Source organism: Motacilla alba, chromosome 4 (genome assembly GCF_015832195.1).
Source record: "Motacilla alba alba isolate MOTALB_02 chromosome 4, Motacilla_alba_V1.0_pri, whole genome shotgun sequence".
NCBI classification, from domain to species: Eukaryota; Metazoa; Chordata; class Aves; order Passeriformes; family Motacillidae; genus Motacilla; species Motacilla alba.
The window spans coordinates 67,139,611-67,153,922 of record NC_052019.1 but is presented as its reverse complement, the minus strand read 5'-3'; positions in this window follow the sequence as shown (position 1 = coordinate 67,153,922).

The window sequence follows — 14,312 nt, the reverse complement described above, 5'->3', positions numbered from 1 at the left end:
GGATTTCTTCTATGTGAAGTTAAAGGTAGTATTACAGCACAATTCGAATGCATTTGTGTCTTTGTTTTAAGCTCTTTCATTGCAGAAGAACAACTGTTTTACTTTCTAAATTTCAGCCACGTTATTATTATTCCAATATGGAATGCCATTACCTGTGTCTTATTCTGTTTAAGCAAATGAGGAAAAAAAAATGCTGTAGCACCGGACAAAACTGTCACCAGTCTTTCCTTTCATGGTGTATTGGTGGTGTGCCATTGATCCCAAGTTCACAACTGCCTGTCCACCTGTAGCAAAATACCATTTTTTTCCATTTAATCAGCCATTAACCTTACAGCTGTGACTCACTTGCAGTGCAGCACAAAGAAACCGAACATGTTGACCCTCTGTTTCTGTGTTGCTCTGTACAGAACGCTGAGGAGAAACATAAGGGAATCCAGCAGCCTTCAGATTTAAAGCCTTACACTGTCAAAATTCATGTACATAACTTCCTTGGAAAAGGAACAAGGTATTTTTCAGATGGAGGCTCTTACGTAGTGATGAAAGCTGCTGTGTCCCACATGAAATTCCATAGCAGGAATCCACCTGTGGTGACAAAATAATTGCACGAGTTTTTATCTGGAGTTATGGTACTTGTTGTTGAAACACCATAGCAGAGGCACGGTATGTTAGGCCCTCCACTCGAGGAACAGCTAATTAAGTGTCATACTTAATATGTCACATTCTAACAAACAAAAGGATCTAAGACCCAAATGCTCCTCAAGATGCCAGAAGTAAACATGCCAGCCCCTGAAGTGTCCAGCAGCCTAGAAGGAAAGTGTGTTCTCCGAGAAAAAAGGGTGGCTTTTCACTGCTAATCCCTTGTTTAGATGGTGTAGTATCATCTCTAAAACTTTTCAGGGACTTGACATTTCTTTCCTCCGTCCGCCTGCTCTGCAGGCACTTGGACTGAAATCTGAGGCTAATGGCTTTTTCATCCTTTTTAAGAGTTCCTTGCATGGAGCAGTATTAAAATATTAACTTTTGCAGCATCCCTAGCACTGCCAGAATTAGATTCTGGCAGCTGACACCCTGAGACACGGTGTTATTCATGATAATTGCTCCTCCTTCCCAGTTTGAACTGGTCCACAAAACACTTCTGCGCTGCAGTTTAACCAAGCTTGCAGGTAAGTTTTGAAAACTTCCTTCCTGAATCTATGGATCTCCTCTCCAACTCCATCCACTTCCTCTTAACCTGGTGTGATCAGGAGCAGCTCTTTTAAAGCAAATCTTTGTCTTATCTGGATTGTACCTCACGTGCAGGACATGCACAGTATTGTCAGACCGTTCCTTCCTAGCTCATGTGTACCTGCACGTTTCAGGTGTGCAAATAACGCCTAGTTTTGACCAGGAATGCAAAGGTTTCAGGCAGGCATTTCCCTGGAATTTGCCAAGCCCCTTTCTCTGCCTAGGTACAAAGTCCTGAACTTCATTTGGGACCGTTGTTCTTTTTTCGTTATGACTTCCCAGACCTTCCCCACGGCAGTGCCTGGACCGGCATGGAAATGGGGTTTGCACTGACACATTTTGCACTGAAAGTTTTCAGGAGGGAAAGGTTCCAGCTTGCCTCATGGCAGAGTCTGAGTGAAAGATGGGAAGAGAAGTAGCATGAAGAACTCTCAGGACTGGGGTTTTCTTCCCTTTCCTCAGTTGTACAGAGTTCCACTTGAAAAAAAAACAAACAAAACTACCTGAGCTTGGTAAGAGCTGTGTACACCTTTAGAGCCTGCCCTGCTTTGGGGACAATGGCACCCTTGCCACCAGTAATCACCAGGCACAGGGGCTCTGAAGTACCTGGAACAAATTGTGTTGACATGGAGTCAACTTAAACCGTATGTCAAGCTACCCACTCAAAACTCAATCTCTTTCATGTAAAACAATCTACTTTCTGAAACAATTAAATATGCCTGTTTAAAATATGACAAAAAGTCCCATCTACTCAGTGTCTCGGGGTCTTTTCCATTCTAACAGTGTTTGTTTTGTCTGTGTTTTTTGGTGCTCTGAAAAGCTTAAGTTGTTCTTTCCCTAATGCACTTTGATTTGCTGAGCAAAATTCCTTTCAGAGCTATTTTTAAGGATTGCCTTTTTTTTTTTTTTTTTTCCTGTGGTGGGTTGGTTTTCTTTTTCCTACAGTGATTCTTTTGAAGCTTTTTGAATTCAGCAAACATTGCAACAAACAAATTATTTCCCTACCAAAATCTCTCTTCTAATCAATGCACTGTGGCCTTTTTGGGCTTTCTGTAAACTAATACAGAATCCTTGTGTTGTGATATTCAAGGTCATGAAAAGCTGTAAATTATAGGATTAGTTTTAAACTTGTCTCATTCTTTGTTTACAGGCACAGAGTAGTTGCTGTCACAATATCTCTCTCAGATATTTGAAGTCCTTGGAGTTGCTTCCAGGATTTTGGAATTAAAATTTTTCTCCTTCCCCTTTGAATATACTAAAATTCAGACATGCATTTGTATTTACATTCTCCAGCTGATGGCATATTAACTGTCCACTTCAGCTGTTTGAAAGGTTTCAAAACTAGGGTTAAAAAAAAAAAAAAAAAAAAAGAGAGACAAAATTTTGAGTAAGTAGGAGATTAAGCTAGTAATTCAGGTTTCATAGTGCTGAACCTAAAAGGAGCACAATATAATGGGACTGTAGTAGATTTTTTTTTTGCTATCTCACATGAAAACTTCACATGAGTGATATAGGAAAGAAATCTAAAAAGCAAGTAGAGAAAGGTTAAAAAATACTTATTTTAAAACCTTTGGTGTAAACCATTTCCATTAATTTCTTCAGAGAGAGCAAGTGACAGAAACACTTTATGCAGTAGCACATGAACTGGGCCACATCCTTACACATCCCAGAAGTGGCTTCCTCAGCTCAGGAATATCTTATTTCAGCTTGAGAGTGACTTCCCTAATTAATGTCACCCCCCGCCCTGTTTTTCCTGTCAGCCCCTTTACGATTGACTCAGCCTTCCCTTCATTAATGGAAAGTGACTTCCCAGATCCAGCCTCTCCCTGGTGAGCTACTTCCTTCAGCCCTAACCATTCCCATACATGCCCTGGTGCATAAAGGTTATACCTTCCCAATTCCTATTATAGCCTGCTCTGGAGCTGATCCTCTTCTCCTTCTGGGAGCAATAAGCTTTAAACTTGCCTGCTTCCTCTTCTGCTTGCTACCTAATCATGAGAGGGATCTTCATGGAACACAAGGTTCATCACCAAGCTAATTCCCATGCTGTGCTCTCTATTTTTATTGCTGAAAACACATGGGAATTAGGCTCCCTTTCAGTACCTGCTCTGTGCCAGTCATTTAACTCGTCCTGTTTGGCAGTCCAACCATATAACAAGTTCTTTCTAAAACCTTGAAAGAGCTTTAATGCTGTGAAGTATTTTTCCACCATTCCTCAACAGGACATGGAGCTGGAACACCACGTTAGGTTTTCCTGCAGCAGGAAGACAGCTGACTACTACGAACTCACAGTGGTTTGCTGATATTATTTTAGCAGATGGATGACATCTCTCAAGACTGACCTCTGCCTTTCATGTCTGCCAGGTGCTGTTGGATATTCCTATTTTCACTTCTCCATCAATCTCCACTACGTGAAGTATCATTATGCTGCTTGACAGAAGGTTTTTAAATCCTTGGAGAATGGCTACATACACACAGAAGGTATTTCTTAGAACTGCCAGCTATGGAAAATTCATTTTGTCATTCTCAGCACACATTTTCAGAATCTGTGCCATCCTTTGCTCAGAGACTTGTCTCGGGTCATCTGTCACATAATTTTTATGCCCTTTGGCCTCACTGTCTTCTTCCCATTCTCAGAAGAACAGCATTTGAGTCACTCTCTTTTCAACAGGGTGAGTGTCCACTACCTTCTTATCTTTCAGTATTCTGCTGTGCCTGACCCACCAGTGGAGGGCCTAAATCCCCCAGTTCTCCACACTACAGATCTGCTCATTTATTGCTGCACTGTGAGCTGGAGCAACTTAATTTGCTGGCTCAGGAAACCTGGTCCCAGAAGAGAACAGTTTGCTTTAAGGCCTACAAAAGCCCAAACCATTAGGGCTGGACACAGTAGATTTGAAATGCAAGGGGAATTCCTACTGACACTAGGGATCTGGGAACTGGGATATTGTTTGTAATGCTTTTGGATTTATTTTTCTTTGCTGGTCTTAGTTATCTTTAGAACAGCTGAAATCAACACACCATGTAATTTGACATCCATGTCCTAAGAGGGAATAGTACACACCAAAGTGAGAGCTACTGACTTAAGAATGGGCAACAGCTATGCTGAGCACACCTTAATGCTTCCCTTGGTTCTCACTCTCCTGCCTGTCTGCCCTCCCCTGAAGTCACTTTCTCAGTTAACAACATTTTCCCCCAGAAAATACTTCCTTCCCAGTGCTGTAAGAAATTCACCTGGAAGAACAGGAAATTCTAACTACTTTAACACAGGCATAAAGGACGGACACTTAAATTGCTCTGTGGGTCTTTGCTCCACTCCATCCAAATACATGTTCTGTTCTGAGAAGGACAAATATTAGTATAAGTACACATTCTGTTCTGAATATTAAAATTTTAAACAAATCTGAGAGTTTTCTACCTAAAGGCCTCAGCAGAACCAGATTCAATAATACTTTTGGGCATGAGCTGCTTTATAAAGCTTAAGGGCTTGCATAATCAGGGGCATCACGTGCACGTTTAGAATGAACTGAGCCTAACAAAAACTAACCAAAAAAAAAAAATTCAAACCACCAACATTTGTCAGGAATTAAGTTCTCATTAAGCTGTGCAGGATGAGTGTTTGAAAAAGGCTTTTCTGTTGAATGCTTCCATTTAAAAACTCTCATCCTCATTATATTCCATCTGACACCAGGGGTACTCAGCAGCTCTGTACCAAACATCAATATGTCAGACTAGACTCTAAAAAATATAAGAATCATCAAGTATGATGACTCTGGCTCAAATGATTTTTGGATATTATTGCCAAGGTCTGCAAGGATCAACTGTAAATTTATTTATGCAGTACTTAGAAAAACAAACAATAAAGGAAAAATGAAGAAAACCAATAGCTATTTCAAAGGTTGTGTTCTGAAAAATACTTCATAGTGAAATTACTCAGTTTTGAAAGCAATAGGAGGATTAAAGTCAGGAATATGATTTTTTCTTTATTCTTATTATGTTTTCTAAATAAAGACAAAAATTAGAAATGTGTCTTTGCTTACAAGCAACAATAGCCTTATTCAAATAAGTTCCCTCTTTCAGACAGAGACTTCTCTTTAAACTTTACAGGTCTACTCAGCTTCACAAAGCAGAGATGTCTGAAGACTGAAGTAACTGGGGAGAGGATTTCACATGTCCCCCCTGTCAGCAGCTACCTTCACTGTTCACTAAGAGCAGCAGCTGATTCAAACCCTTGATACACCTGCACTTTGGGGCAGAAGTTGATTTTGAGAGCAGATTAAAGTCACTGGGAGTTCTGTAAGTATCTGAAATTAGAGTAGGACCAATGGAAGAATGTTTGTGTCTATATGCACAGAGCAATCATTAGATTAATAAGAGTGTAAGTGTACTCTGAAAAGCAGGCTTTTTGAAGAACAGCAATAGCTATAAAAGACATCTGTAAGACGCCTGCCACTTCCTTTCTGAAGTATTCACCCTTGGTTAACAAAACCCACAGCTCCTCGGACTGAAGCTGCAGCTGGCTCTGCTTTTCCCTGTGCCAAGCCTGCTTCCCCTGAGCTGCAGTGAGTGCTCCTCTCTGGCATCTCAGAGAGCACAATGGCACCCCCCTGGGCCGGGCTGCAGCCAGTTTGGGTTGGAGATTGTTTGTGGGACGCCGTTCTATTTGTCACACAATGGGGTTTCTGTTCCTCCCTCGGCTCCATTGTGTCCAATCACACGGGGATTTTTTTAAAGTTATGTTTTAAGTTATAGCCTGTCAGGCACCCTGAGGCATCTGGACACTGGGTGCACCATAAATTTGAAGTTATTACTGCTCAGGATTGCCGTAAATGAGTTAGTCATCTTTTCTCATAAGGCAGCAAGGGAACGGGCTGAAAGTACAGGGCAGCTGCATCTTATTTAAAAGTGTGTCTTTCAAGAGGTACAAGACATTAACATGCCCTTTTGGAAATTATATGAAAGTCTGCCCAAACTGTAATAAGTCATCACAGAAAGTCTGGAACAAGCCCTGTCTGCACTCCAAGAGCAGCCGCAGTTAGTCCCTGTACAACGTGTCTGTGCCCAACCTGCAGCCTAGCACACTTCCCTGGTGTGTCACTGGGGATGAAAAGCATTAAACCTGCATGGATTACAGGATACATCACAGCTGACATGCTTGTGCCTGATGCATGCCTGAGCAAGGTTATCCTTACAGCACCAAGGGAGCCCTGGGAGAACTGGCAGGAGAGGAAGCAGTGGATGCAGAGCACTCAATGTGCAGTTTCTGCCAGGATCCTGCCTCTCTAACCAGTGAATTTTTGAACCCATCACCAACCTGGTCCTCCCATAGGCAAATCTGTACACACACAGCCCCCAGCAGAAAACAGAAGCAGAGTCTGCATTTCCCTTCTCATTTTAAATATAGAGAAACCATTTTTGGGCACTTTGGAGTGGTTGAATTCCTTTATTTGTGCAATAGTTCTTGACACTGCATTACTTCCATTTCGTTTACAAACTGCAATAAGAGTTATTGGGTTATATACAACACATTTTAACTCCGGTAAAACACCATAAAATAAGATTGGCAGTAGTTTAATTTTACTTCGTTTCACCTCTACAGACTTGGAGGCTATGAGCATTACCATTACTCCTAATGAAATTCTGAGGGTTGGAGAATATTTATAATAACCTAACACTGAATTGTGATAAAAGACATAGGAAAAAGATACAACAATCTAAAAACATTAAATAGAAATGGGTGAACATTTGTCCATCACATGTATTTTAGCTCTGTTTAGTTGAACACAATTTATCTCTAATGCACTTGAGTTGGCTTTTGAAAATTTATTAATAGATACTGACTGTTATGGGAGATTAAAGTCACATAATGACCCCTGATTTAAGAGCCAGATGGTTATTGGATATGATAGGTCCCACTATTGAAAGCTGTTAGAAAGAAGTGAAAATTTAAAAGGCTTCAATACACCAAAAAAAATCTGAATACTTTCTTCATAAGAAATCTGCTGTTTTGAGAGGTCTAGGAAGGAGCAGCTACTGATTTTGGTATCATTCCATATGTATTTTGTTCATCCCTTCAACTTGTAGTATTTGCCCAATAGGACAACTCATCCAAAACCCCCATTATCACATAAATGGAGACATTTATCCATTTCAAATGCAGTATGACACTGCTGAGGGCTGCAGCAGCCCAACATCAGTGCTAACTAAAATTCCACACAAGTTATTTTTATCGTAGACACTAAGCATACATTTTATGACAAAACATTTACTAAAAATCTTCTTCCCCTTCTCCCCTCACTTCCCTCCCATAAAAACAATTAAAAAGATGAAGAAAACATCAAATGTTAAAAAAAAAATCCTATTGAAATTGAGAGAGGCATAGTCAGGGCATGGGTTTTTTGCAGGTTCGACTAACCTACAAGCTTTCACTTGTTCCTCCAGGCATCAAAGAGCATTTACCCCCAGGCCTTGTCCAAGGGAAAGACATTTGGATTGCATTAAGCTTCCAGGGGGTATGTGTGCAAAACTCCGCTATGGAACAGTTATTAAAAAGGCTGCATGTTTGCTATTTCTGTGGTTTGTTAGAAAGGTCATTGTTTAAGATGTTTTCATTTAATGACAATGTGCCTCTATTCTTGTTATTATTGTTTGTTTCTTTCATGTCCGTTCCTCCTCTTCAGTATCATTGTTTTTCCCTGTCCTGTGAAGTGTCTTGCTGTTCTGGTGCCATGGGATTGGGAAGATGTTATGGATTTGTGTAACTTCTCACTACACTGGTGGTTCATTTACAGAGGGGTGTTTCCACCATAGCCACTTCTCTGAACTTGTTGGGAAGATTCAGTCTGGAGCAGGGGAAAAGGAACCATATTCATTTATGCACAGATCCATTACTTCAGCAGATGAAGGCTTGTTACAGTTCCCAGAAACTCCTCATTGGATCACCACCTATCAGAACTTTCCTCCTAATCAAAGCCCCTGCACTTGCATTCACACAGGTCTACAACAGCAGAAAATGGGAGAATTATTCATTCCATGCAGAAAATACACCAAATACTAAACCAAACTAAACCAAACTCTTTATTGTAAGCACATCTCCTGAACTGGCAGAAATAAGCAGCCCAGGCCCCTGAAAAAAAAACAACAACAACAACAAAAAAAAAAAAAAAAAAAAAAAAAAAAAAAAAAAAAAAAAAAAAAACCAAAAAACAACTAAGGACCTGAAAGCACAAATTCCAGCTGAAATACTAGACATTGAAATAGATCACCCAGTTATTAACCTTGCACAAACTGGAGGTGTGGGCAACTGCTCTTTTTTCTTCATTATATGAGAACTCAAAAAGATGGCTTTTATTTTGAGAGGAAAGAACAGTATTGTATGATGTTTCCATCATACAAAGAAGCACACAAACAACTTTGAAAAGACAGCAGGAAACATTAACAGATGAGTTAACAGTAGCTAAATATTTACATTGCACGATACACATTTATCACAACAAATCTTCTTTTTCCAGAAAACTATCTGGGTTAGGGGCTAGGACAGAGTATCCAATTTAATTGTTTCTCTTGGTATTTCATGTTCTTTTAAAGGGGGCCAAGTGGGCCCCTCTACAGGGGAGAAGATGTGTTATCTTCATGTGTGAGCTACTGGGTGTGCTTAAGAGTGGAGAAGCAAACATCAAGGAGACACAGGCACACAGCTCAGGCTCAGGAGATAGCTGAGAGCAGCAGGACAAGCCAAAAACCAGCCCCAGTGACAATGGGAAAAGTTCCCTAGGGACCACAGTGAGCTTGCAGTCTGCTTCAGCCCAGAAAGCCACAGAGCTGACTGAAAGCAAGACTGGAAGCAGGGACAAAGTGAGCAGCAGGGGATTTGTTTATAAACCCTTCCCCATGTCTAGTCTGTCTTTTCTCTCTCATCTCTGTTGCAAGAGGTTTGTCTGATGTAGGCTTTGTTCAAAGAAAACCTGAGGTTTGAGTTGAAAAACTCTTTGAGGAAAGAGCTCTGGACAGACCTACCTCAGTGCTCTTGTCAAAGATTTGTATTCTTTAATGACAGAGGTATTTTGGTGTTTCATTTAATTATGCTGACATAGGCTTGGCTGCCATGTGCAGCACAAAAGTAGTGGTTTTGTCAAGTTTTACCTCTTAGAGAAGGGTGAGTGGGTGCCAGCATCACAAGCTGTGCACTAGGGCACAGTCTGAGCTCAGGAACAGCCAGGATCTCGGAAGCAATTCCTGCACACTTGGAAATAAAGGCAGCACAGGTTCTGGTAAAAAAGATTTCATAATTTTCCAGTCTTCCTCCACTTCTCCTGTGCTCCATGAACTAGGAGCTGCTGATCAAAAGCTCCGGGCAGAGCCTCCTACAAAGCCTGTCCTGACGCTAGACTGAGTTATTATACAATCAGCTGTGATGTCTCTTGGGCATGGCCAGAGGACAGTGATCAAACAGCTCCAAAACACAATGAGAAAAGGGCCTTTGTCAGTACCAACAGGGAACCTATGACTACCCAGGATCCAGAAACAGTTGTGTCTTGCTTTAACCTACTGCTCCCACCAAAGCAGCCTTTTCTCCATGTCCTTTAGCCTGTTTCGCCTGCTCTGGAAAGGGCATGAGCCCAATTACCCAGCACTCAGCAGCCACCAATTACAGAGGGAGCAGAGCCCCTGCATTGTCCATGCCCTGTCAGGCAGCATCTGCCTGCCAAGCGTGCTGCAGCAGCCTTTGTCACCGTGCTGTCCCCCCAGCAGCCAGCTGCACAGCTTGAACGAGAGCGGGAGAGAACATAAGGAAACCATTAGAGGTTGGGAGCAGTTGCCCAATGTGGCTCAAAGAGGGATTGAGGAAACATAATGGAATCACTCATGAGCAACTGTCCGTCCGGCCCACATCTGCAGGCGGTCTGCAGCTGCTCTGCTCTCAGCACAGGCCAGACCAGCCCTCCAGAACAGCACAATCTCTGCATTAGCTCAGTGTACCTGCCCATTAGTCTTAAATGCGTCAAACTCTAACAAAAAGACCCCCACCAAATAAAAACAAAACTTGTGGTCTGTGAGAGAATGGCCATGAAGAGACAGTACTTGGGAAAACAAAAGCCAGGAGGAGGAACAATGCCTCCCTGTTGAACAAATGGAGAGAGTTGGCTCCACCTTTTAATTACAACACCATGCCAAGCAACTTGAAGTAAATGTATTTGTGTTTATTCCACATTCAGCTCCCCAGTTGTGCCATGGGAAATGGAGGAGAACGAGCACAGTAATAATGATGGGGCAGGACTGCAGCTGGCACAGGCATGGGTGCGTGGGAGGAAAAACATCAAGAGTGCCCACAGCCTTCTGTGAGCTCTGCCTGTGCTCAGCAGGGGTCCTCATCCCTCATCCCATTCTTTGTGTTCTCAAAGAATTAACTCATTTCCCAGGACACAGGAGGTAAGTCCTGATTCCACTAAGGAGCAAAATAAGAACTGTAGTTAACTGCCTGCGACACTCTCCCACCATCATCCCTCCCTCATGCTATCTGCCTTTGAGATGTAACAGCCTTTTTAACAGCCATGCTATTTTATGTCCATAAACAGCAAATATTCGAGTAACAACACTTCCACCTGCTCCTTTTCAGTTTTCTTTGCTGTAGATAGGATCAGTAAGGGAAATCTTCAGAGGAAAAGAGGATCTCTTTCTAAAGTGAGCAATAAACATTTATCTCACAGTTCATCAAAGGGTACCTCAACTCTACTGTTTTCAGTGGGCAGAAATCTAATTGTCAATCAGTTGACTTTCCAAAGTACACAATGACTGCAAGATCAGATGCCAGCTGATTCATTATTCACTTGCGCCTATTTTGAGATAGCTAAGTCCCTTTTTTGTTAGACAAATTGTGCTGTGAAGTAATAACTAGCTGCATTCACAAAACCTATCAGTGCTACTGGGTCACTTAAACTTTCATTTATAAACAGTTCTCCTTAAAAGCAATGGCCTAAAAAGAGGGGAGGGAGGGTGTTCCCCACAGCCTGGTGTCAGCAGTGGCTGCCTAGGCTGGCTGAGGATTGTGATTATTATAGCCACTGATGTGGACTCCAGAGAAATTATAAAAGCCTTCTTCCAAAGCAGGCTTTGGAGCCATCAAACACATGAAATGAAGTAAGAATTCGTCTCCCTGACAGGATTAATACCACAAGTTTATAAACCAGTCTAAACACTTATTTAGAAGACTAAACCATCCCTGAATTGTGTCAATTGCTGCTGTAGCCTTTCACGGATTCACTGAAACTCTGAAGGGACTCTGAAATCCATGGAGCACCTCAAGACAACCAAAGAAAGGCTCTCCTCACCAACACAGAGCTACTGGGAAAAGAGTTTAATATGGAAATGATGTGAAAAGCTCAGCTTCTCTTCTACATATAGGATTAAATTACACAGCCAGAAACAGCTGCTGGAGCTCAACAGGAAAATCCAACATTTGAAAAACAGTGGCTCAAAAAGGCAGGGAACAGGGAAGTCAGTATTAACAACACACTCATTCCTACTTAACAGTTAAAGAAATCAGGAGGCAGAGTGGGGGGGGGACTAAAATAATTTACTTCACAAAATATCTCAGTTTTAGTTCTCTACCCCTCTTTCACCTGAAATAATATGCAATTCCGAGTGTGAAACAGTACAGGTAAAATCAGTACTAATTAGGAATTACATTAAACCCCTGAATACCAGAATCATATAATTTTATAATCCAGACTCTCTGATCTTTGTCCCCTAACCAAAAAAATCTATACTTTGAGAATTAGCAGGATAATTTCTTACCTTCCATTCTAGAAGCAAAGCAAGCTACAACACTGTGTCCCCTTTGTGGTGTCACTCCCACCTTACAACCAGATTTCACACAGTCAGATGAGCTCTTCACTACCACACTTGCTAGACTTAGAAAAAGGATTTTAACACAATTAAAACGAGAATTCAGGTCTCTTTGCAAGGTATGCATTATAAGGTTAATACCTAATAATCCTGTCAGCATTTATTTAAGCTAAGGCACTGGAGCAGAAATTTACAGTAATTTTAGCTGCCTGTTGCTACAAACACACATTTCCCCAAATCAAGGGAAACAATTAAGCATGTGACTGCTTACCTCTAGCAGATGTTACCCTACATGAATATCCAAACCCAGAATTAAGACACAGCCATAGTGTGTGTCAATACAGAAATAAAACCCTCAAAAACAGCAATTAATTCTTTCCTCTCTATCAGCCTTTCAGCAGCTTTGCCATTATATTATCCACACACATTTGGGATACAAAGCACTTATTCGCTGTTTGCTCAGAGAACAGAAAAAATAATTCTTTTTTTTTTCTCTCTGAAGTAAGACTTCATAGCTTAAGTTAAACGTCTTATGCACAAGATTAGCAGGTTCAGGAGACCTCATCCAAGGAAACAGGCTTTTTTCACAGTTTTCAGACAAAAAGAGAGAAAAAGAGGGAAAAACGTATTTTAATAGTGCCACACTTACTAACCTCTCACAAACAACTGGCTGAAACACCAGTATCACAATACAAAACCAAGTAACTCTCTCTGGCAGAATTAAAACATAAATACAAAGCCTCTGAAGGTCTGAGCATTCTCCTTTTACTTAAAAATAGATTAAAAAAAAAAAAAAGCAAAGACAGACTTACCCACTTACCTCTAAGAACACACTGTTATCCTCCTACAGCAGGGGAAGGCAAGGCATCTTCAGAGTTGCTGCAAAGGCTCCTTAAAGAAAGCAGGGTCACCTAGCCCCAGTGGTGGGGCTGCTAATGAAGCCCAGCTACATCCTCCAGGGCTCTGGGTGATGATTCCCTGGGGAATTGGCTTGCACTTCGTGTCACTGCTCAAATCAGTGGAAGTAGGATAAAAGCAGATAGGAAAAGCCACCTTCTTTGGAGCAGTTTTATTTTGCACCCATATTGCCATTAAAAAATTCCATGTTAGAGGGAAAGCCAGCAAAGAAAGGCATTTTTGCAAGGTTTTCCTCAGATTTCTATGGCCTCGGTTGCCTTTGCTGATATGCCACTGCCCCGTGGTTTTTAACACAATAGGTTTTACTTGCCTCCCAGAAGAGGAAGAGAAACTGCTCTGAGTTTGTTTATTGGGCAAAACTGTGCATCTTATTCTCCTGCACCTTCTACACAGAAATGTTTGAAAGAAAACCAGGAGCAAGAAGAGACCAAAAAAAGTGTGTAATAGTCAAGAATAAAAAAAAAAAAAATCATATTCCTCTCGCCTCCTAACATCCCCGGAATGCCAGGATACCTGTTAAGTAATAGCAAACATTATCAAATGGAAGAGGACATCAAGGAAAATGGGAATTTGAATGAATAGCTGCAGAACTAAGAACATGAGTTACCAGCTGTGCTGTGCACTGGGGTAATCTCAGTCAGACCAGATTCTTGTATTGCCACAAAACTGAGGGCTGATCTTTGCTAGCACAAAGGTTTCTGAATAGGTTTCCCAGCAAAAAGAGGAAGAGGAGTTCAGGGTTCCTGGTACAGAGTTCCCCAGCATGGCTTGTGTGCTGAATTAAATAAAATGCATTTTCACATCCTATTTAACTGAGTGTATTCCCTAACCCTAACTAGTCAAAGGACTTTGAGAAACCGCAACTATTGTATTTTTTTTTGCCACGTGCCAAGGTAAATGTTTGCTATTCAAAATAAGGATTTGCTTTCCCTCTGTTAGGTTACCAGTCTTTAAATTGCTACTTAAAACCCAAAGAAGTATGGCTCTGAGACCCATCTGTTGTTGCTACAAGTGGAGTTCTTGAAATGTTTGTGTGTATCACTGATGGATTTATTCTGCAGCTTTGCCACCATCATAACCTTTTGTTCTCTAACTCATGGACCATTTTGGACTCCCTGAAGCTTCCGTGGTAAGGCAGCTGCCACATTTGCCAGTGAATAGAGCAGTAAAACTAATCCACCTTTGACTGATGAAGGTGTTGAAGATTATCTTGCTGTGGTTTGCAATGGCTCAGTGACTCTTTAGCAGCTTTGAAACAAACCTCATCTGTAGAGAACTTCTGTGTTACAGTCCTGCAATGGATGAGCCTTAAGGAGGTGCTGCCA